Below are 24,465 nucleotides of genomic sequence, written 5' to 3'. Positions count from 1 at the left end.
CATGACTCAGCAAAACTCAGAAATCCCAGTAATCTCAAAAATCTCAAAAATTTAGTAATCTCAGTAGTATTTCATCAGTCAATGGAACTCAATGAACTCAGTTTAGTCAGTTCAGTTAATCATGTTCAGTGAATATTCAGATGGGAGTAGGATTCAACACCGAGTGAGCCCAAGGATGGGAAGTCACCTGTTATTAGAGGGTGTGATTCTTAGAAACAATCCTTGTACTTCAAAACTACGTAGTCATCGTAGGTTGAGACATCAAACCTTCTAGTTGAGGGTAGATGAGGTGGCTTAAACTGTTATATGAGGGTTCCACCATTCTTCTTAAAGTGCCTGTTAGATGAGGGATTACTCACAGCTTATCCTTACCAGTGGGGCGGTGATGATACCCTTTGAATTGGGGTTATAGATTGGACCCCAACTCAGCTATCATAACTTATTTGGGGAATGTCGATTAGATGACTACTTCCCATAGTTACAGTCTCAGTCTCAGTTTCAGTAATATAACTCAGATAGTTCAACAGAATTCAGGATTGTCAGATACAGTCACCCAGTTCAGTATGGAACTTTGCTAGTTCCATCATAAATAGGACTGTTAGACACAGTCATTCAGATAATAGTATATCATTTATATTAAACTTATGTTATCAGTATTTAGATTCAGTGATAACATGATCTCAGTCACAGTTCACGTATTCATGTATGTATTCTCACATTCATGTTATTCAGTCAGTTGGTATTGTTCATGCATATATAACCCTTGCATTTAGCCTACCTAACTTGCATACCAGTACATTCAATTGTACTGACGCATTTGCGCTATGGTGTTTTATACCATAGGTTCAGAAGTGTGAGCTCCAGAGCATCCTTAGTAGATCAGACATTCAGCAGCCAGACTAGCAGTGAGTCCTCATCATTCAAGGATAGCATAATTATTTTATTACTTTATTATTTCAATAGTCCAGAGTTAGTTGGGGACATGTCCCATCAACTCCACAGTTGTTAGACAGTATAAAGGCTTTTAGACTAGTATCTTCAAACAACTATTTCAGTTTTGGTATGGTATACCGTATTATTTAGATGTTATGTTTTATCAGATATTTGAACCTTATGGCCTTTCATCCTTTTATTTTGCATTTATACAGTATGTTATGCAGTGCTTAGTTGCAGATATTAGTCATGGGTTAGCTTGTGGTCATTCGGGGTCATGAGTACCGTGTAGCATTTTAGGTACCAGATTTGGGGTGTTAGAAACTTGGCATTAGATCCTAAGGTTCAGCAGTGTCCTAGGAAGTTTGAAAAGCCGCATCAAGTAGAGTCTTGTGCATGGGTGTGTTGTGCACCACACTTATGGACAGGAGACTATGAGATGTTTTAGGAATAGTTTCCCCTCTTTCAATATTCATGTTGTGTGAGTGAGCATGAGCTCAAGTTAAACTCTCAGTTTAATCTGTTTCTTCCTCTCATTATAAAACATGCCTACCAAAAGGACTAACAAAAGGAGAACTGGCAATCAGTCGGTACCTCCGCCTGTTGAGGCAGATTCCCTGGACGAGCATGTCTGTTATGGCAAATTTAGAACTGACTCCCTTACTTTATCTTACTCAGTAGTAGCTCAGAGCAATCGACAAACTGTTGTCCCACCCAGGCATATGATTTATGCCCAGCAGATTGAGGTTGGAAAGAATAAAAAGAAAGAGACAAAATAAGAGAGCGAGAACGGGTAATTTCAACTTCACTCAACCTAAGTCAAAGGGTGGTAACCGTTATCAATTTCACCCAAAGTCTTAAGTTCCAATTCCTTTTTTAGCCAGTGCTCTATTCTCTAAATTTAGAGATAGAGTTCTAGGCCCTAAATCTCAGGGCAGTGTTAGCAGTACTCGAACCAATCCCCTTTGTCAAACTTGCGATAAGAACTAAGGTTGGTCTACGAAGTCAGCATAATCATCCTTCAGCTCAGTTTGATTTCCTGAATCAGTAGGGTACCACTTCTAGTGCTACTAGTGGGCAACTCCCAAATATACTCTATGCTCTTCAGTCCCGACAAAATCAGGAAAATTCTCCTGATGTGGTCACTGGTACGTTAAAGATCTTTCATTTGCATGTTTACGCTTTGCTAGATCCAGGAGCTTCTTTATCTTTTGTTACTCCTTATATAGCAGTTGATTTTGGAGTCAGTCCTAAAATTCTAGCAGAGCCCTTCTCAGCCTCTACCCCAGTAGGTAAATCTATCATAGCCCGATGGGTATACAGAAACTGTCCGGTGATGGTATCTCAGAAGGTCAGTTCAACAGACTTAGTCGAATAATATGACTAAATTTGATGTCATTTTTGGCATGGAGTGGCTTCATTCCTTTTATGCCACAGTCGACTGTAGAAACAGAGTTGTCCAGCTTCAGTTTCGAATGGACTTGTCCTTGTGTGGAAGGGTAGTATTTCAACATCCAAAGGTCAACTTGTTTCCTACCTACGGGCTAGGAAAATGATATCTAAGGGATGTGTCTAGCATCTTGTTTGATTTAAGGACTTTAGTTCCAAAACTCCCAGTCTTGAGTCAGTTCCAGTTGAGAGTGAATATTCAGATGTCTTCCTCGAAGATCTTCCCAGAGTTCCTCCTGAGGGGGAAATAGACTTCGACATCGACCTTCTTCCAGATACTTAGCCCATATCTATTCTTCCATACAGAATGGCATCAGCAGAGCTCAATGAATGTGATTTCTAAAAATATCTTTTAGAACTTGATATGGTCATTTCAAATTCTTAGTCATGTCCTTTGGTCTTACCAATGCCCCAACATCTTTCATGGACTCGATGAACCGTGTATTCAACCAGTAATTAGACATGTTCATCATAGTCTTCATAGATAACATTCTTGTCTACTCCTGCAGTGAGCGTGATCATGCAGACCATCACAGAAAAGTGTTACAAACCCTCAAAATCCATCAGCTATCATAATATCTATTCATGTCTTATATGTCAAATCTATGATAATAGCTCATATTTATGCACGTTAGTGAAAATAATGTATGCTTATAGCTCCTAGCATAAGGAGTTCCAGTTCACTCCGTGTTACGAATCATATCCCATGAGTACAGAGACTTCAGACTTAAGTTATGCATCTCATAACTCATGCACTCATGTCATGCTTTATAGTATGCTCATGCCACATGACTCATGCTCCACTTTGAATGATCAACCAAACTCAGATTATGTCATACATACCCTCAGTTTAGATCCCTCGGTAAAATCTATGGTGTTGATGCTCTATCCCTCAGGCCTCAGTTACAACATCTGTTCATTAATCAATATTCAGTAAATGACTCAGATAGTCCTACAGAACTATGGCTTTTAGCTATCAATTAGTTAGCCACCAGAATTCAGTACAGTCTAAACCTCAGTTATCGGTATTCGGCTATTTGAACCTATTATTTAGTTCCAGTATAATTCCAGTTGCAGTCTTAGTTATAGTGTCAGCTCCAGTTCAGTAATCAAATCAGAAACTCAGTCTAGATCCAGGTTTGCTTGACCATAGCATACAGATATTAGCTATTCAATTATTAGTATTTCAGTACCTTAGTTTATAGAATGTTTCCAAATTGTGTTATTTACTTGGTCTTGCATCTTTAAGATAATACAGTTTTCACTCATTCATGCTCATTTATCTCATGTTACCCAGTCAATCATTACATTCTATACATAATGCTCTATAGTTTTAGTCCAGTTATTCAGACTAAGTACAGTTCAGTCTTACATGTCTAGTATTCAGCTATCAGCTATGCAGTTAATAAAAAAAGTTAGTATGTTTATGCATTTGTGCTCAACACCCATGTGAATATTTTCAGTAGTCTCAAGTGATGTGTTGTACTAAGACAGAGAGTATAGTGGAAGGAGTATTCGAGGGATATGTCTAAGCTTGAAAATTTAAGATACAGCACATAAAGCTTAGTCACTCTATTTTGGATGATGTTTCATAGGAATTACATCCTAATACAAGAATCACAGCTATGTGGTGATCCCCTATTCAGACGTCCTGCTCAAACCAGGCCAAGATTTTCTTTCTCCCTACAGTCACTTGAACACTATAGAAAGAGTGTCATAGAAATACTCCAGTTGAGTATAAGTTTTTAGTATGAGTTAGTCTGCAGAGCCATCGATTCAGTTTAACAGTCAGACAAATAAGTTCGTATGGTGTGGCTTCCCATTTTTCCATCTAGTTGCACTATCTGAAGTCTCATGAATGTAACTATTGAAAGATAGATCAACCAGGTAGTTTCTCGTCCAGCTCAGTTAATGTATCCTGCCTTAGTTTCAGAATCTAGATATTCAGTCACGATTTATTTCATAGTCACCTAGTGTATCACCTCAGTTTCCTCATAGCTCAGAAAAAAATTAGCCCAGCATTCTTCAAGGGACATAGTGTCTCAAGGGAGAGATACACTATAATCCCCTAAACTTTCATGACATAAATATGCCACCCTCTCTTCACATAACGAACCCATTTTGGAGTAGTGGGTACCCATAGGTTGACCCTCTATCTCCAATATTAGCCGTAAGCCATGTACTCAATGGCTTAATTCAGTTCACGATAGTCAGTCTATGTCATACGTGAAGACTTAGTCATGTTCTCATGTTCCTGTTCATGCATATTCAGTAAAGGATCTCGAGTTGAGATCAAATAAAATTTAGTATTTTGAAAATTTCTCCCATGGAGGAGTAAAGAGATTCGGAAAGTAGGGAAAACTCAGTCCCCGATATATTGATCCCTTCAAAATTCTCAGTCACTTAGGAAAAGTAGCTTATGAGCTAGAATTGCCTTCAAATCTAGCTTCAGTTCATCCAGTCTTTCATGTCCCCTTGATAAAGAAGTGCATAGGTGATCCAACAGTTGTAGTCCCTGTTGAGGGCGTAGATATTAAGAACAGTCTCTCATATGAGAAAATTTCAGTTGAAATTCTTGACTGTTAGATTCACAGACTGAGGAACAAAGAAGTCCCTCTAGTTAACGTTCTTTGGAGGAATCAGTCTGTTGAGGGAGCTACTTGGGAAGAAGAAGCAGATATGCGGACCAAGTATCCTCACCTCTTCTCCGCTAATTTAGACCCAGCCCAAGGTAATAGCTTTCCTTAAGTTCATTTAGCTTATGGTTCAAATTTTAGTTACAAACTATGCTTAGTTTTTGTTTCAAACTTGGTATCTTTACCCTTACATGTTCAGTCGCATGTTAATGAGTCAGTTCAGTCATGTATTCATGCATCAGATATGCGTGATTAGCTTATCAGTACTCAGTCATGCAGTCATGTATCATTTCAGTTATAAAACCATGCATTAGATATGCATGATCAATATGAATCTCAGCTTAGTCAGACCTATTTGAGGACAAATGTTCCCGGGGGGAGATATTGTAATACCCTGAGAATCCCAATCGATAGTAGAACCATGATTCAAGCTCATGAGAAATAAATTATAGTGGTTTGGTATTTTTATGATCAAGTTAGATGTATATTACGGCCTCAAATACATCCTAGCTATTAGACGCATTAAAACATCCCTTACCGATTGAATTCTTGAGAAGAATATTGACATAGTCAAATTCAAACAATAATATCATTTGTTATACCGCAAACTTTTTATCTCATGACCCACCAATAGATATATAATTGAATTATCTTTCCAACGATACCAATTTAGCCAATATCCGGTATCAGAGTAAAAAGTTATGGCCATTTTACTGAGAGCTACCAAGAAGTCCAGGAGCGACGGGCAAGCTAACGGACCGTCAAGTCAGCAATAGACCGTTGCTTTGGCCGTTGCAACTGAGGTAGTAAAGTGTTTTATTTCCCAAAACTGATGGTTGGAGTGACGGTCCATCACCCAGAACATCAACTTTGTCCAAAACAGCGCTGAAACGACGTTTTAAAGGGCTTTTTGGGTCTTTCCCACCCTTTTAACCCCTAATTACATCAAATCAAAGCACACAACTCCTTATTCATCGATAACATCAAAATTAGGATTTATTTCAAGATCAAAACCCAAGAACAAGATTCAAATCCTTCTCTAAGAAAATTCAAGAATCAAAACGTCACCATTCAAGAAAAGTTAACCTCCTTCAAGATTCAAGCTTTGGAGGTATGTCAAGTGTTGATTCATGGGTCCCTTTCACCCATGAAGCTCAAGAATCTCTTTTAAAAATCCAAGATTGTATATTTATGAATGTTCATGATTTAGTTGAATTAAAATTCATGTCCATGTTGTTGTGGGGTTTTGATTCATATTTTAAATTACATGTTCCAATGATTGATCCTAGTGTGTGATGATTTGCATACTATTAAGGAAAAACCCTTCAAATTGCAAATTTATTTATTCAACTATGATAATTAGATGCATTGATGATAGTATAACCAAATTATGCTCCCCATGTGTTTGATTAACTGCCTATGTGAAGGAAAAAGTGCCATTATAGTATGATAGTATGAAATACCCATTCATGTACAAGTTAATGCATGAAATGTGTTTGATAAAATGACTAAGAGAACAAGAATCATGCTTTAGGATTCAATTATGACCAATTTGATGAACCCATGCTTTACCCTTATGTCTAAAATGACTTTCATGTTATTATTATGCATTGAAATTGTTTGATTTATTGTTCATCAGAATAGCCTATAAAATTATGACATGTTTATATGCATTCCTATTCATGTACCAAACCATGATAATCAAGTTCCCCATAAAATTCCCCAATGATTGTATTATGGATTGTTGATTATGGTCGTGAGTCAGGAAGCGTCTTGTCTTGTCAGTTTCATGCTATCTAGTCCTAGGGGTACTTGTACCCGATAATTTAGTTGTGTACCTAGAGCCAATATTATTTTTCAAGATACTCTCAGTCAAGACATGCTCAGTAAAATTCAGTCAGACTCATGACTCAGGAAAACTCAGAAATCCCAGTAATCTCAAAAATCTCAAAAATTCAGTAATCTCAGTAGTATTCCATAATCCAATGAAACTCAGTGAACTTTGTCTAGTCAGTTTAATTAATCATGTTCAATTTCTATTTAGATGGGAGTAGGATTCAGCACTGAGTGAGTCCAAGGATGGGAACTCACCTGTTATTAGAGGGTGTGATTCTTAGAAGCAATCCTTGCACTCCAGAACTACGTAGCCAGCGTAGGTTGACACATCAAACCTTCTAGTTGAGGGTAGATGGGGTGGCTTAATCTATTATATGAGGGTCCCACCATTCTCCTTAGAGTACTTGTAAGATGAGGGATTACTCACAGCTTATCCTTACCAGTGGCGCAGTAATAACACTCTTCCAATTGGGGTTACAGATTAGACCCTAACTCAACTATAATAACTTACTTAGGGAATGTCAGTTAGATGAATACTTCCCACAGTTACAGTCTCAGTCTCAGTCTCAATAATAGAACTCAGATAGTTCTATAGAATTCAGGACTTTCAAATATAGTTACCTAGTTCAGTACGAAACTCAGCTAATTCCATCAGAAATAAGACTGTCAAACATAATTATTCAGATAATAGTATATCAGTTATATGAAATTTATGTTATCAGTATTCTGATTTAGTGATGTCATGATCTCAGTCACAATTCACGTATTCATGCATGTATTCTCACGTTCATGTTATTTAGTCAGTTGTATTGTTCATACATATAAACCCCTTGCATCTAGCCTACCTTACTTGTATACCAGTACATTCAATCATACTGACACATTTGCGCTATGATGTTTTATACCATAGGTTTAGAATCGTGAGCTCCAGAGCATCCTTAGTAGGTCAGACATTCAGCAGCCAAATTAGCAGTGAGTCCTCATCATTCGAGGATAGAATAATTATTTTATTACTTCATTATTTCAGTAGTCCGGATTTAGTTGGAGACATTTCCCATCAACTCCACAGCTGTTAAATAGTATAGAGGCTTTCAGACTAGCATGTTCATACAGTTATTTAGTTTTGGTATTGTGTTGCTGTATTATTCAGATGTTATATTTTATTAGATATTTGAACCTTATGATCTTTCAGACTTTTATTCTATATTTATACAGTATGTTATGCAGTGCTCAGTTGAAGATATCAGTCATGGGTTAGCTTGTGGTCCCTCAGGGTCATGAGCATCGTGTAGCATTCTGGGTACTAGATTTGGGGTGTTACACAGGCCTACTCTAATATTGATAGTGAGAGATGAATCTTAAGGTGGTAGAGGTGCATGAGGCAGAGGTGGTAGTACTCGTAGTGGTGGTTGTAGGGTTACTCAATCTAATAGAAGATGTGGACAATGCTATGCTATACTGGCTATGCCTGAGGCAAAGTGTTCTATAGTCATCATCATATGTATCATCCCCATTTATTTTAGATCTGCATCTGTGTTATTTGATCCAGAATTAATTTTATTCTATGTGTTTGCATAGTTTTCTTTAAGTTTTGATTCTACTAGTGAGCCTCTTGCCATGTCTATTCATCTATCTACCCCATAAGAGAATCTTTAGTGGTGGATCTGATGCACCGATCTTGTGTTATGACCTTCACAGACCGTGAGACTTGGGTAGATCTGATTATCCTAGATATGGTAAATTTTAATGTTATTTTGGATATGGATTGGTTAGTTCCCTATCATGTTGTTCTACATTGTTATGCTAAGACCGTGAATTTAGCTTCATTGGGTGTGCCAAGGATAGTTTGAAAAGATATGCTTTATTCAGGTCCTAAGAGAGTTATATCATTTCTTCAGGCTTATCACTTAGTATAAATGGGATATTTGTCTTATTTGGCCTATATTCGTGATAATAGTGTTGATTCACCACCTCTTTTATATTATGTCTATATTGTATGTGAGTTCATGGATGTCTTCCCTATGGATTTTCTTAATATGCCTCCAGATCATGATATTGAATTTGTTATTGATGCTGAGCTGGGCACCAACCCCATCTCCATTCCTCCTTATAGGATGACCCTAGTGGAGTTTAAGAAATTAAAGGATCAGATGCAGGAATTATTGGATAAGGGATTTAGCCGACTTAGTGTATCATCATGGGGTGAACCAGTATTGTTTGTAAAGAAAAAAGATGGGTCTATGCATATGTGTATTGATTATCGATAGTTGAATAAGGTGATAGTTAATAATAAGTATCTTCTTCCTCGTATTGATGATTTATTTGATCAATTTTAAGGTGCTTTGGCATTTGCAAAGATTTATTTAAGGTTCGGATATCACTAGTTGAGGATTAAAGCTTTGGATATTTTAGAGATAGGTTGTTAGACTCAATACCGTCGTTATGAGTTCTTGGTCATGCCCTTTGATTTGACCAATGCTCTAACCATATTTATGGAGTTAATGATTTAGGTGTTTCGATTGAATCTTGACTCCTTTTTCATTATATTTATAGATGATATCTTGGTTTACTCCAAGAGTAAGGCTAACCATGAGGAGTATTTATGGATCATAATTTAGATATTGAAAGATAAGAAGTTTTCTGTTAAGTTCTCTAAGTGCGAGTTATGGTTGGAGTCTATCTCTTTCTTGGGTCATGTTATGACTAAAGATGGTATCATGGTCAATTCAGTGAAGATTATAGTGGTTTGTGATTGGGCTAGGCTTACTTATCCTACTGAGATTTGGAGTTTTGTTGGTTTAGTAGGCTACTATCGATGCTTAATTTAGCGGTTTTTCACCTATTATGGCTTCATTAGCCAAGTTGACTCAAAAAAAGATTTCCTTTTAGTAGTTCGATGCTTGTGAGGTGAGGATTTATTGACATTAGCTCCTATCTTGACTTTGCCAAAAGAGGGTGTGGGCTTTACCATCTTTTATGATGCTTCAGGTATTGGATTAGGTGTCGTATTGATTCAGAAAGGTTAGGTGATTGTTCATGCTTCTCATCAGTTGAAGCCTATAAGAAGAATTACCCTACCCACAATTTGGAGTTGTGTGTGGTTGTATTTGCTTTAAAGTTATGGAGACACTATTTGTATGGAGTTAATTCTGAGATCTTCTCGGATCATATTAGCCTTTAGTATTTCTTCATCTAGCGAGATCTTTATATGAGGAAGTGTCATTTTCTATAGTTGCTTAAGGATTATGATCTTGCTATTATCTATCATCCGAGCAAGGCTAATGTGGTTACGGAAGGCTTGAGATAAAAGTCGACTAGTAAGGGCAGCTTGACACATCTTTTGACCCAGGAGAGGCCTTTGGTATTAGAGGTTTAGTATTTGGATAATTAGATTGTTGGGCTTGATATTCGACACCTGGGTGTGTTTTGGCATTTTTGAGGCCTAGATCTTCCTTGATGAAGTAGATTCCAGCTCATCAGTTTAATGATTCTCGATTAAGAGTGATTTGGAATAAGGTGTTGAGTTGCGAGGCTAAGAAAGCCTCACTTAACTTCGATGGTGTTTTAAGGATTGAAGGCCAAGTTTGTGTGACGAGAATGGGTAATTGGGTAAGATTGATTTTGAAGGAGGCTCATTATTCTAAGCATTTCATTCATTCGGGAGTGACCAAGATGTATCGTGATTTTAGAAAACACTACTGGTGGGGTGGTATGAGGAAGGATGTCACAAATTTTATAGCTCATTGTGTATGTTTTAAGCATATGAAGGTCAAGCATTTGAGACTTGGTAGTTTTCTTCAGAGGTTACCCATTCTCGAGTGAAAATGGGAATGGATCACTATGGACTTTGTGACTAGTTGCCTCATACTTCTCGTGGTTAGTTTTTTGGGTCATCGTAGACCGACTAACCAAATCTACTCATTTAATTTCTATTCAAGTTTTCTTTAGTGTGGAGAAGTTGGCTGGTATCTATGTTCATGAGATAGTTCGTCTCCATAGTATACCGATTTTTATTATCTCTATTAGAGGTTTAGTTTTCACTTCTCACTTCTAAAGGGCATTTTAGGAGGATTTTGATACCCAGGTTGATCTCAGCACTATTTCTCACCCCTAGATCGATGGTCAGTCGGAGTAAATTATTTAGATTTTGGAGGATATACTCTGCACTTGTCTTATGGGCTTTGGGGGTCAATAAGAGAAATATTTAGCCTTGGATTAGTTTGTATGTAATAATACCTATTATTTCAATATAGAGATGAAACCCTTTGAGGCATTATATAGTAGGCATTGCCATTCAAGAAAAAATTTGAGCGGTTTAGAGTAGGCAGAAGTGCTATTCAGATCGTAGACTTCATTTCTTGATATTTGGTATGGGTGATCGAGTATTTCTTCTTGTTTTGCTCGTGAAGGGCGTGAGGAGGTTTGGGAAGAGGAGCAATCTTAGCCCCAAGTATATTGGGCCATTTTAGATTCTTTGGACTATTAGGGATATAGGTTATTAGTTAGCATTCCCCATAAATTTATTAGTTGTTTATCCAATTTTTTATGTATCCATGCTACGACGTTACATTCCAGATAAGTCTCATGTCATTCGTTGGGACGCAGTGCAGTTAGATAAGAGGTTGTCCTTTGTTAAGAAGATAGTCACTGTTTTAGCTTGGGATGTTAGGAGGCTGCTTTCTAGAGATATTTCGATAGTTAAGTTCTAGTGGAGACACCATCCTATAGATGAGGTTACTTGGAAGGTCGAGTTCGACATGCATAGTAGTTATCCCAGCTTTTCGTTGATTCAGGTAGTTCCCTTGCCTTAGTTCAAGTACAAAATAGATTCTTAGTGGTGGATATTGTAAGGACTTAATTTTGTGAATTTTTTAATGTGTTTTGACTATTTTACCCCTCTTCATGGTTGCTACGTGGTATTTTGGGGCTGTGGGAATGGTTGGCACAGTGCTTGATGTAATTCAAAATAATTTATGCAAGTTTATGGGTTTTAGAGGTTCGATGACTTTGGTTAATAGTTGTTGTTATGGGTTTTGGATGGCAAAATATACTACGTCACTAGATTGGAAACGATGATTTTAGTATAGTAGCGTGGTTGATTTGATTTTATGAATTTTGGATCTCATTTTGACCCTCGATTTGAAAAATTATGAAATTGGGTCTCGGGGGCCAATTTTGTTAAAATAACCTTTTTAAAAAAATTCCAGGCCATCATTGAGTCCGGAACAACGAATTCAGTCTATTAGCATATTTTCTTTGCCTTTACGAGATTTTGAATGAATCCCAAGGGCTTAATCCACAACTTTGCATCTTTAGGAAAGTTGCTTGTGTTGATATATCTGGTGTGGCCACTTTAGCGGCTAAGGGATCACTAAAGCGGTAGCCGCTTTAGCGGGCCTTGCCAGACCAAGCGGGTATCGCTAAAATGGAGGTTTTACCGCTTCATCAGTACGAGGACCGCTTTAGTGGTCATCTCCTTGTGGGTCAGATCGCTTTAGGTGGTCGACCCGAGCTAAAGTAGTGAACGCTTAAGCAGTCAATTGATCTCTTTAGCAGTCAGTTCTAGATTAGGTATAAAAATTACTTTCTCAATTTTTCTTCCATCTTTGAGATTTTGAGCTTCAGGTTAAGAGGATTTTGAATGATTTCTTCCATTTTCTAGCTTAGGTAAGCTCCAAATCACTATTTTATTTATTTTATTTTGTTTTTTATCATATAAAACCCGTTAATTCGTAATTTCAAAAGTCAAATTTGGATATCTTGACCCGAAAGGCCTAAAATAGTTTTTCTTTAATTTAAACTCCATTTTAACTAGTTTTTACTTGAATTTTCTTCTATGGCTTCCTTTAATCATAGGTAAGGTTTTTATAAACTAAAATTCTAGTTTTAACCTTTCATTTCAAAAATTAATTTTGAGAGTTCGTTTTGACCCTAATTATAAAATAGGCAATATAGGTATTGTTGGTTTCCTTCTGACGCGGAGATTCTATATTCATATGCTTTAGTTAATTCCAAGGCCGTTCGAGAGGGGAAAAACTCCATGTGAAAGGTTTCTGGCTTGGAGTTCATCATCACAAGGTGGGTTATGACTTAACTTTCTTCAAACTAGGCTGGATAGTTAATATTTATATAAAATCATGCTATAGGTATGGGTAATAATCGTGGAAAATAATGTTATTACTATTATGTGCCCGTAGGGGGCTTATGATGTTGTTATTGGTGATCGGAGATAATAATTGCTATGTGTGGCCCGTGTGAGGGTCCTATCTGATATTATTGGCCTTACGTATACATTTTGTTGGTTTCTTCATGATAGAAATGCCTAAGTTGGGGTTAATAAGATATTAATGATGTTTTACTTACATAATTCACTTTAATGGTACAAGACTTATATTGAATCATGAATGGTTGACTTACTGAGTGGATTTTAAGTTCACACGTGTGTATATTAAATGGATTTGGGATCTTCAGACTAGTTTGGTTATGAGGATTACATCCCCATATCATACTTACATTTATGAGACATTGGTGAAATTGTGGAAATACTGACTTTTGAAAGAAATGAGACATTCTTACAAAAACCTCCACCGTAGACCACGAGTTGGAGAAGAGATATGAATTTTGAGTAATGAGATAGTATTTGGGTTGCAAACCCCCTATGTGTCCTATGTGGAAGCACTGAGACTCAGTAGGTGTATATAGAGGTTATGCGATAACCTCGATCATATCACATCAACATCATTATCATCCTTATTATGTTTCATCCATTTATGTATCTTCAGTGTTGTATTTTTGTATTTTCTCTTATGCATGTTTATTCTGTTTTCTGTTACGTACCTGTTTTTTGCCAATGTGCGATATTTAGAACTATTGTGAAGATGGTGTGAGCTACCATTTGGAACATTTTCTTCTTGCAGATGACTTGGTCATAGTGTGTGTATGTACCTTATTTTCTACTTTGCTCAGTTGGTCTATGATACCTGCTGAGTACAAGAAGATTGTACGCAGTCCAACTGTGCCCTTTCAATGAGGATCCAGGTATGAGTGTGTTGTGCGGCAGCTGAGTTCGGGTGGTGATTTTTCTAATTTGAGGCACTAGCTGCTCTACGCCTTTAGAGTCGACCTTAGACCTCCTCTGATATAGTTTTATCTTATTTTATATTTCATTGACAGACTTAGAGTTTTCAAATCTTCAGTTGTATGTTTAGACTTTGAGTCGTATTTAGATTGTTCTTACACCGTGACACTAGATTTTGGGATGATTTATGGTATTATTGCTATTCAGACATCCGCTATTGTTGAACATGTATGGTTCAGCTTCACTGTAGAAGTCTCGCCTTGGGATTTATATTATGTTTTTCTATTACATATTAGTTTGGATGATTGGCTTACTTATCAAGGCCTAGCCGCAATAAGTGCCATCATGACCTTAGTTTTTGGGAAACTATTTTTTTTGATATTTTTTCCTCGTAAAATTTTAATGTAACACATTGTTTATGGACATTCAAGAAAAAAAGTTATGAAATATTATATTCAATATGGATGTCCATTGCTCTTCTTCATTATGTAAATAATGTTGAATTTCAACATGTACTCAAAGTCAAATGTAGTATAATAGTAAACAAGAGCATAACTTCATTTATTATTAATGTTCAATTATTGTGGAGAATTGTCTTTTCCTTGTAAAAACCTTCAACAAAAAAGTTGTAAAGAAGAAAACCTAAGAATCTTCTAGCATATAGGTACCAAAGTGTATGCCAGACAGGTGAAGTCACATGCATATTTGTAGGTACGTTTGAAATTCTTAGACAAACAACTTTAAACTTAAGAAGACTTCTCATAGTTATTTCTTGCTATCAATGAAATACCATACAATATGCATAACTTGGAGGTTAATTGACTGATTTGTTACTTTACTTGGGAGACAAGGTTTCATCACCAAAGCTATGTGAGTTATTAATACGTAATATTCTTACATTCTCCCACTTATAAGAAATGTGGCCATAAACAAATATTCACTTAATAGTTATGCAACAACCATCTTATCAAGAATATATTGATACAAAAATCATGATGGTCATTCTCTTCATCAAACACTTCCTTTCATGTACTATAATATACAATATGTTCTACACAAGGTGTCTAACAACTCTATGAATGAGCTTAATATAAGTCATTCAAAGTTCAACTTTGTTTAATCCAAAGATCACAATATAATACACAAAAATGAAAATGGTCACTGTCACGTATAATAAAGAAATGATACTAGCCAGATAAAGTATTAGACAATAAAGCAAAACTATAATGAGTTACTAAGCCCCTATTGATTACATCATCCTTGAAAATATTAGTTGGTAAATCTTTAGTCATAGAGTCAGTAGTCATCATAACTAACATGTTCAAAACTCATATCTTGCTTCTTGAAATGATCACTAACAATCAAATACTTTATGCTGATATGCTTACTTTGACTGCCACTTTTATTATATTTTGAAGATACCATAGCTGAATTATCATAAAAAATTCTCAATGGTTCTGCACTAGAATCGACAATACTTTAACACTTGAAGTAAAATTATTCAACCATAATGCCTATGATGTAGCTTCATAATATGCTATAAATTCAGCATCCATGTTGGATGTTACAACAATGGTTTTCTTAACACTTTTCCAAGACACAACACCTCCATCAAGAAGGAATATATATATATAGAAGTAGATTTATCACTATCTTTGTATCCACCAAATTAGAGTCATCTGAATATCCAATGACTTTCAATGAGTCAAAATATTTGTACATAATCTTAAGATCTTTGGTTCCTTGTAAACATCTCAAAATTTCTTTACCAGTTTTCCAATGATCAAGACCAAGGTTACTTTGAGAGCCAAACATTCCTACTATAAAGACAATATCACGTCTAATGCAGAACTGTGTATACATAAGACTTTGAACAAAAACATATGAAATGCCTTTCATTTGCTCTTGTTCCAATGAATTTTGTGGATATTGATTCAATGAGAATTTTTCATATTTAATGATAAAGATTCTATGTTTAATATATGATAAAAATTTAAAATTTTGAATCTCAAAATTTTAGCATTGACATAAATATAAGCTTTTTGTTCATTTTACTTTACCCTTTTACCAAAAATAATTGTTTCAAATTTATCTCAATTCAAAAGTTGAGGTCATGATGGCACCTACCGAGACCTAGCCTTGATAGGTAAGACATTATCCAAAAAGGAAAGAAAATTCCAAATGTAAACTAAATAAATTAACATGACTTCTGGAACGAAGTCAAGTCAGAACACATGCACATGTATATATATGGATATACATACATACATACATACGTACATACAAATGTAGCGGAAGTTTGAAATAAAACATGAATAAAACCCCCTAAAATCAGATGTAAAAAGTACAAGAAATCTAAGACATAAGCGAATATCTAAATGCATAAATTCATCTTTGAAAATGAGTATAGACAAGATAAGGAAAAGAGAAGGCCCAAAATTTGCTTTAAACTATAGAGCATGCCAGTATCTCAAAAGTTAATTCTAAGTAGTACGAATCTGCTGTCGTGTCTCATACTCGATCTAGGATCTACACCAAAAGGGAAAAGTAGGGTTGAGTACAGTCCACTTGTACTTAGTAGATATCATAGGCTAACTAAACAAATCAAAAAATATACAAGTAAAAATACAATGAGCACGTCACCTGCAAACAAAAAAGTTTTCAAACAGTAGCTCGCAGTCACCACTAACAACTCTTTCATATAAGGTCAATACAGAAACAACTAAACACAAAAATATATATGGAAACTAAGTGATTATCAAGAGTACATAAAGAAACATGGACACATCAAGGGTACATAAAGTAAAAAAAAAATACATATGCAATGCAATGCAATGATGATGGGATCATGATGAATAATTGAAAGTCATTACATGGCTTTTTGTTTACACCTACCGCATCTCAATGCTCCCAAGATAGGACCTATGGGGGTTCGCAACTTGTATACTACCTAATATCTCAATTCACCTCTCAATCTAGCATTCACGGATCAAGGATTTTATAAAGTGACATATTAACCTCTCTGGCTGTTATCCACGGATCAAGAATTTTATAAAAATGTCTCGTTTTCTTCTGATTCATTATTTCTCAAAGGTACCAATGCCTCATGAATATATATGTACAAAATAAAGATGAAATGCTCACAATCAATCAGTATAAGGATAGAATACATTCAATACATGTATAAGTGAGCTCAAAATTAATGAAATGTATTAATAATTCATGATATCAGTTCTTGCTTGGCACCACTAGAATAAAGAGGCAATATCATTTAATCCCATACTCAGGTATTTTATCATAATAGAGATAAAAAATGTTCAAAAATACCTATAATATCTATTCAAGTCCCTACACGGGCATTATATTATTAATAATGACATAAAATGCATAATTAAGGCCTATGATATCAAATAAAACCCTTGGACGGCCAACACATGATATATACTGACTCAAGTCAATAAAAATAAGCATATAAGTCCCTACATGGGCACACAATTATAACAAAAATCTTGAAATAATACTCCCAAGGCTAATTTCTCCAATTAATAGCATGATTTATTTGTCTATTAACTACTCAACCCAGTCTGAAAAAAGTTAAGCCATAACCTACTTTATAATAATGAAAACCCTAGCCTAGAGCCTTCAATACAGAGTCTTTCCCTTTTGAGTGTCCTTAGAATGAGATAAATTACTTCAATATAGAATTTACACATTAAAAAAAAGCTAATAATACCCATAACAACTATATTTAAGATGAGCCTAAAACGGTTTTGAAAAATAGATTTGAAAATAAAAGAAGTAGAGCTAAAATTTTATTTTAGAAATATGGTCCCCAAGATTATGGGTGTCTAAAGTTGAAACCCAAGAAGAAATGAGTTAAAAATGAGGCTTAAATTGAAGAAAAGTCATTTTAAGAGTTTACACACAAAACCCCAAAATTTTAGTTTTGAAATTAAAATTAAAGAATGTTTTTGATGATATAATCAATGAAAATTAATAAAAACAAGAGCTTGGATCTTACCCAAGAACAAATGGTGAAGAAAAGCCCCAGAATTGCTCCAGCTTGAAGCTTCATAGTCCAAAAATGGTGAAAATTACAAAAAGTGGATTATTTTTACTGTTCTATGAACCCACCTTGCGATTGTGGATCCCAACTTATGATTGTGAGGTTTAGCATTGACTGATCATTAAGTTGGTCAACGCGATTGCGAGAGGAGGGCCTCATGACTGGATGGTCAACCCGACCCAATTCACCAATTAACCCATTGAGATCGCAGTGCCACCATCATGTGATTGTAGTAAAGGCTATCAGTGAGGCCTAAAATCACGACACATATCCACAAAATCGCGATGAAGGGCCTTATGCACCAGAAAATGCTGCACCAGTATTTAGGATTTTAGAGAAATTATACCAATTGAACCCGCTAAATTTGTTTGAAATCCCACAAAAGTAAGCCATATACTCTATTAGGCTATTTTCAATTCCAAACTCACGACAATGTCAAATTTTCAAGAAGAAGTCATTTACACCAAATTAGCCTTGGAGCCCTATTTATACATTTTCGCTAGTTTTTCAAATGAAGGGTCAAAAATGCAAAATAAAGGCTCCAAGCCTGAACTACCCACCCTACTTACCCAAAAATGACATTAATCTAATAGAATTATCCAAAATGCCATTCGGCACCCTGAGATACTGGCTCATGATAGTACATTTTGGCATTTTAAGGAGAGATAATTGCATGTTTTCCAACAACCATTAATATTTTTAACGTGTTTTGTACTTTTTCTTAAGAATCAAACTCCAAGGTAGGAAAAATTATAATTTTACGCTAAAAAGGACCTACAATGTGGTACTTGACAGACCATCGCATTGTCCATCACTGAAACCAGAAAAGTAAAGAAGTAAAAGTTGGGTGATGGTCCATATAACGGGCAATTGAGGCTGTGCCGTACCGTCACACTAATCATCATAACAAAGTAGAATAAATGAAAACTGTAGGGAAAGTAATGATTTGGGTGATGGATAGTCAAACCAGTGATGAACCATCGCTAAATCTCTCAAGATTTATGCATGACAGACCAATTATGGAATCAGACAATGGTTCACCCGATAAATTGTCTCCCACCTGACAAATCATCCTTTCAAACATCAATTGTGATGTGGAAGCCCAAATTTAAAATTCAAATCCCCACTTTGTTGGAGCCTATAAATACCTAGCTTAGTGTTAGAATGGATATCTTTTACTAGGAAGCTGACTTTTTTTGACGTATTGCATTACCGAGAAATGAGTTTTTAGAGTTTGAAACATAGTCGTAATAGTTTGAATTTGGATTCAAAATTCCTGAATTTTTCTATTGTAAGTTTTCATCTTCAACTTATGAAATTAAGATTTTTCATCTATTTTTTGATCATTAGTCGCTAAAATTCCATAACTAGGGTTATGGGGTCCTTGGTAAGGTTTCACTTCTAGGTTGTTGGGTTGTTGAGTTTGTACATTGCTTGAGATTATATTGCTTGACTCTTCAGTTTAAGGGGTTCTATTGGTTGCAAACTTTAGAACATGCCCTAAAACTTAGCTTGCTTGAACAAAAAAGGTAATGTTGGGCAAAGAGATTAGTGACAAGAATTTAGAGTTTTCACTCTCTAAATATAGATTAATGTTTTAACCAGATTAACCTCTTGGGGATTATATTGAATTATTATTTCATCACTTTAAGTTTGAAAGAATTAAAGTGAAAAATCATCTTTGAAGGCAGGGAAAAACTTCAATGGAAAAATGATCTCAATTTTCCTATAATTGCATGTATAAATAAAAACTCATGTACCCTAGTGTTCGGAGGTGATTAAACACCAAGGTGAACATAATAATATTTTTCTCTTTCTTGATTGATAATACGTTACAGAAAATACATCGATATTTAAGCACACAACAATTACTTATTCAATATTATAACAAAATCCCCTTATTTTATGGAAACTAATGGTTAAAGGTCAATTAATTTACATAAACTTAATTAGCACCTTATTCCTTGTGGGATTTGACCCCAACCTTTGTTGGGTTATATATTTAATAACAACCACTTACACTCTTTAAAGGGAATTATAGTTTGGGTGCATAACGCCTGAATCATGAAGTTTTGGCCGAAGTCAAATTAGTGGCATTCGAAGCCTCTAAGAGTCTCAAACTCTTCTATGTCATTCCCGACTATATCAAGGATCGTGCCAACCATCCCCATACCTAAAAATTGACATATAATAACTATGGGAAAAGGCAAAATATTCAAAATACATAAAACGAAAATTTCACAAAATAGGTTGTTATAATATCCACCACTAAAATATTTGGTTCATCCCCTAACTAAAAGCAAATGAAGTACTTGTTGTGGTGAAAAACTGAGAATATCTACAGCATATCTCAGAATCGACCTCCCAAGTAGCCTCCTCAATAGAGTGATGTGTCCATTGGACCATCACTGAATCAATACCGTTAGACCTCAACTTCCTAGTCTGCCTGTCTAGGATAGTAGTAGGCTCTTCCTGGAAGGACAAATTGGTATCTAACATAGTGGGATCCCATCGAATCACATGGGCATCATTTGGATAGTAGCTCTTCAATATGGAGATATGAAAAACAATATGAACAACTGATAGATGTGGAGGCAATATCTAGCATATATGCCATATCACCATACTTCTCAAGGATCTCAAAAGGCTCAATGAACCTCAAACTAAGCTTTCCTTTATTCCTGAACCTCATCACACCCTTCATGGGTGAAACTTTTAACAAAACTTAATCTCCAATCATATATGATATATGGCAGGCTCAGCGGTCGGCATAACTCCTCTGCTTACTCAGGGTAGTCAATAGCCTCTGCTAAATTAGTCTTATATAATCCATCCAATCCCTCAACAAATTTGTACCCCAGGTCCTTACTCAAACAAGTCAAACCATCCCACAGGGTATCTACACCTCTGCCCATATAAAACTTCAAAATATATTATCTAAATACTATAATAGTAACTATTATTGTGTGTAAACTCCACTTGGGGAAAGTACCACTCCTAATGACCTTTAAAGTCCATGACACATACTTGTAGAATATTGGCTAGTACCTGAATAGTCCTCTCAAACTAACCATCCATCTGAGGGTGAAAAGTTATGCTCAAGTCAAGATGAGTACCAAACTCACTCTAAACAATACTTCAAAATTAGAGGTAAGAATGTAACATCTTTTGAATATAATGAAAATAGGGACATCATGGAATTGGACAATAACCATAATGAATAACTCACCCTCATAAGAATGAAATGCATTGATTTGGTCAACCAATCCACAATCACCTAAATAGAGTTATACTTTTCAAAGTCAGGGGTAGGCCAGCTATGAAATCTATGGTGATCCATTCCTATTTTTACTCGGGAGTGGGCATCCTCTATATTGTACCACCCCATCATTGATGCTCATACTTTACCTGTTGGCAATTCAAATATTTATCCACAAACTCTACAATATCTTTCTTCATACAACCCTACCAATAATTTTGCTTTACATTATGATATATTTTGGCCGCCCCTAGATGAATAGAATATCTAGAATAATGAGCCTCCTCCAATCAGTCTAACCTATCCTCTAACTCTTGGCATGCAAACTTGACCATAAATCCTCAAAACACCATCAGAATCAATAGATTCCACCTTAGCCTTACCACTCAACGCCTTATCATGAATCATCCTCAATCTACCATCATCAAATTGATGAGATCAAATTTGCCCTATTAAAATATTTCTAGCCTCCATAAAGCCTAACACATGACCGAGTGTCAAAATGTTAAGCCTAACTAACTGGTTAGCTAGAATCCAAACCTCTTAGAAAGTCGCTCCTGCATTAAGAGATGAGCTAGACCCCCATACTAGTCAACTTCTAGCTCAAGGAATCCACAACCATATTTTTCTTTCCCGAATGATAAATAATAGCAAGATCATAGTCCATAAATAACTCAAGTGAACATCATTGTCTCATATTAAGTTATAGCTAAGTGAAGAATTACTAAAGGATTCAATAATCTAAGAAAATCTCAAACTGGACTTCATACAAGTAATTCCTGTAGAACTTCAACACAAAGACGACAACTACAAACTCTAAGTTATGGGTAAGGTGATTTTTCTCATGGGTATTTAACTAAAGAAAATCCTAAGCTACCTTACCCTCCTACATCAACTCAACAACAACTCCAACTTTGGAAGCATCACAAAATATGATAAATCCCATGCCTTTCTTGGTCAAGTTCAAGATAGGTTTCAAAGTCAATAACTCCTTGAGATCTTGTAAGCTCACCTCACAATCACTCAACCACTAAAATACCACCTTTTTCTAAGTCAACGTGCTCAAAAGAGCTACAATAGAAGAGGAACCCCCTAAAATATTGATAATAATCTGCTAAACCTAGGAAAAATTTTGATAAGAGAAATAAGTCTAGACCAATCATGAATCACTGCTATCTTAGCTAGATCAACCATAATTCCATTGTTGGTCACCACATAACCCAACAAATAAATAGAATCCTACTAGAACTCATACTTGGAAAACTTAGAATATAACTTCTCATCATACATACAGTCTTTAAGTGTCTCATGTGATCAGCCTTATTCTTGGAATAAACAATCACAATGGGTTTGAGATACGGCACAAATATCCAATTCATGAACTCCAAAAATGTTGTAGGGGCATTGGTCAACCCAAAAGACATGACCAAGAACTCATAATAATAGTATTAAGTCTAAAAGTCCATCTTCAGAATATCCAAAGCTCTAATCCTCAAATGGTGATACCCATATATCAAATCAAACACCGATACACCTTGAATCTAGTCAAATAAATCATTAACGCAAGAAAAAAGATACTTATTCTTGATGCTCTCCGTATTCAGTTGATGGTAGTCAATACACATTCGCATAGAACAATACTTCTTCATCAAAAACAAGATAGAAGAAAACCAAGGGGATACACTAGGTCTAATAATATCCTTACTTAATAAATCTTTCAATTTCTCCTTGATCTGAGGTGAATTTATGCACTTTAGTATCATTATCCAAGCTTAATTATTCTTGTTTTGAAGACTTCTCTTATGATTAATGAGTAAATATTGATATAATTGAGAATTTAAGTTTTAAAATACCTTATTATAATGTTTAAGGCATGTTTCAAAAAATCTTGGAATCAATTTGGTCACCTAAAGTTCAAACGATAAAATTAGTATTACTAGCTTGAGCTATGTGTTGTTCTAGTTAATCTCGATGGATTATAGTGTGTAATGAGTTAACAAGGGTATAAGTGTGTAATTATGTGTGGAATAACGTTTACAGTGTTTAAGTTTCAATTAAAATAATACAAGAGGAAAAACACTGAGTTAAAGATCAAAAGGACAAAACTAGTACTCTAAGCTTAAATTACTAGTTCATCATCTTGGATTGAATGTTGTTTTGATTTATAATTCTTGGAGTTTGATGATATGGGATGATTTGTTATTTGATAATTATGATATATGGATGATAAAAAAATCTGTAAATCAAGTTTAAACAATAGTACAAGTCTTGGAAATGATGGGCGAATACATGGGACAAGACTTGACCACAAATGGATATTTTTGAGTCATTGGCATGCCACAGACCTTAGGAACCATGTTAGGGATGTTACACACCCTTGGTATAATCCTAAATTACCAATTAAAGTATCTCACTTCTATTAGGGCATGACAAAGACCCTAGTTACTGCGATAAGGGCATGGCATGACCCTATGTCAAAATCGGCAACTTGTGTCCAAGTATAAATAGGACACTTAGTTGTTATGTTTCACACCTTGGATGACCTTTGAAATTTAAGGGAAGATGGAGAATACTTAAATTAGGGTTTTTATTCCATTACTTTAGTTTTTTTTTATGAATTTTAACATGTATTCATTCATTGTGATTATGTTTACATCCATGAGTGGCTAAACACCCTTTTCCAGGGTTAACGCCAAGAACATGAGTATTATTGTTATGAATTGACTTAGTTGTTGATGTTTATAATTATTGGTTGCTTATTTATCCCTGTAATTACTATTTTAAGGATTCACGACTCTTAGAATACATGCATAATCATCTTGTGATCCCAGAAGGAGGAACAAGAGGATAGAACGTAGGATAGATGGAATAGGATTGTAATTATCTAACTGAATGAATTTATAATTTGCATTTAGGATAGGAATATAACAAACTGCCCTATTTGGTTCAAGTATGAGATAAAATATGAATGCATTTAACTTAGTTCCCGCATCTCCGCTCAACAATGTCATTGTGGGGCTAAGTAAGATAGGTGATTATAGGCTCAGAAGACCATAGTCATAATATTAACCCCGTGAATCAACAACCAAGATAAGTAACCTAACTAATGAATTTTAATAATTTAGTATGATTGTTTGTAGTGCCTTAACCCTGGGTTTCTCCCTATTGATTATTCAAACCTTTACTTTACCACATTGTTAAGTTTATT

Source organism: Capsicum annuum, chromosome 5 (assembly GCF_002878395.1).
Source record: "Capsicum annuum cultivar UCD-10X-F1 chromosome 5, UCD10Xv1.1, whole genome shotgun sequence".
NCBI classification, from domain to species: Eukaryota; Viridiplantae; Streptophyta; class Magnoliopsida; order Solanales; family Solanaceae; genus Capsicum; species Capsicum annuum.
Note: the sequence above shows the minus strand (reverse complement) of the source record.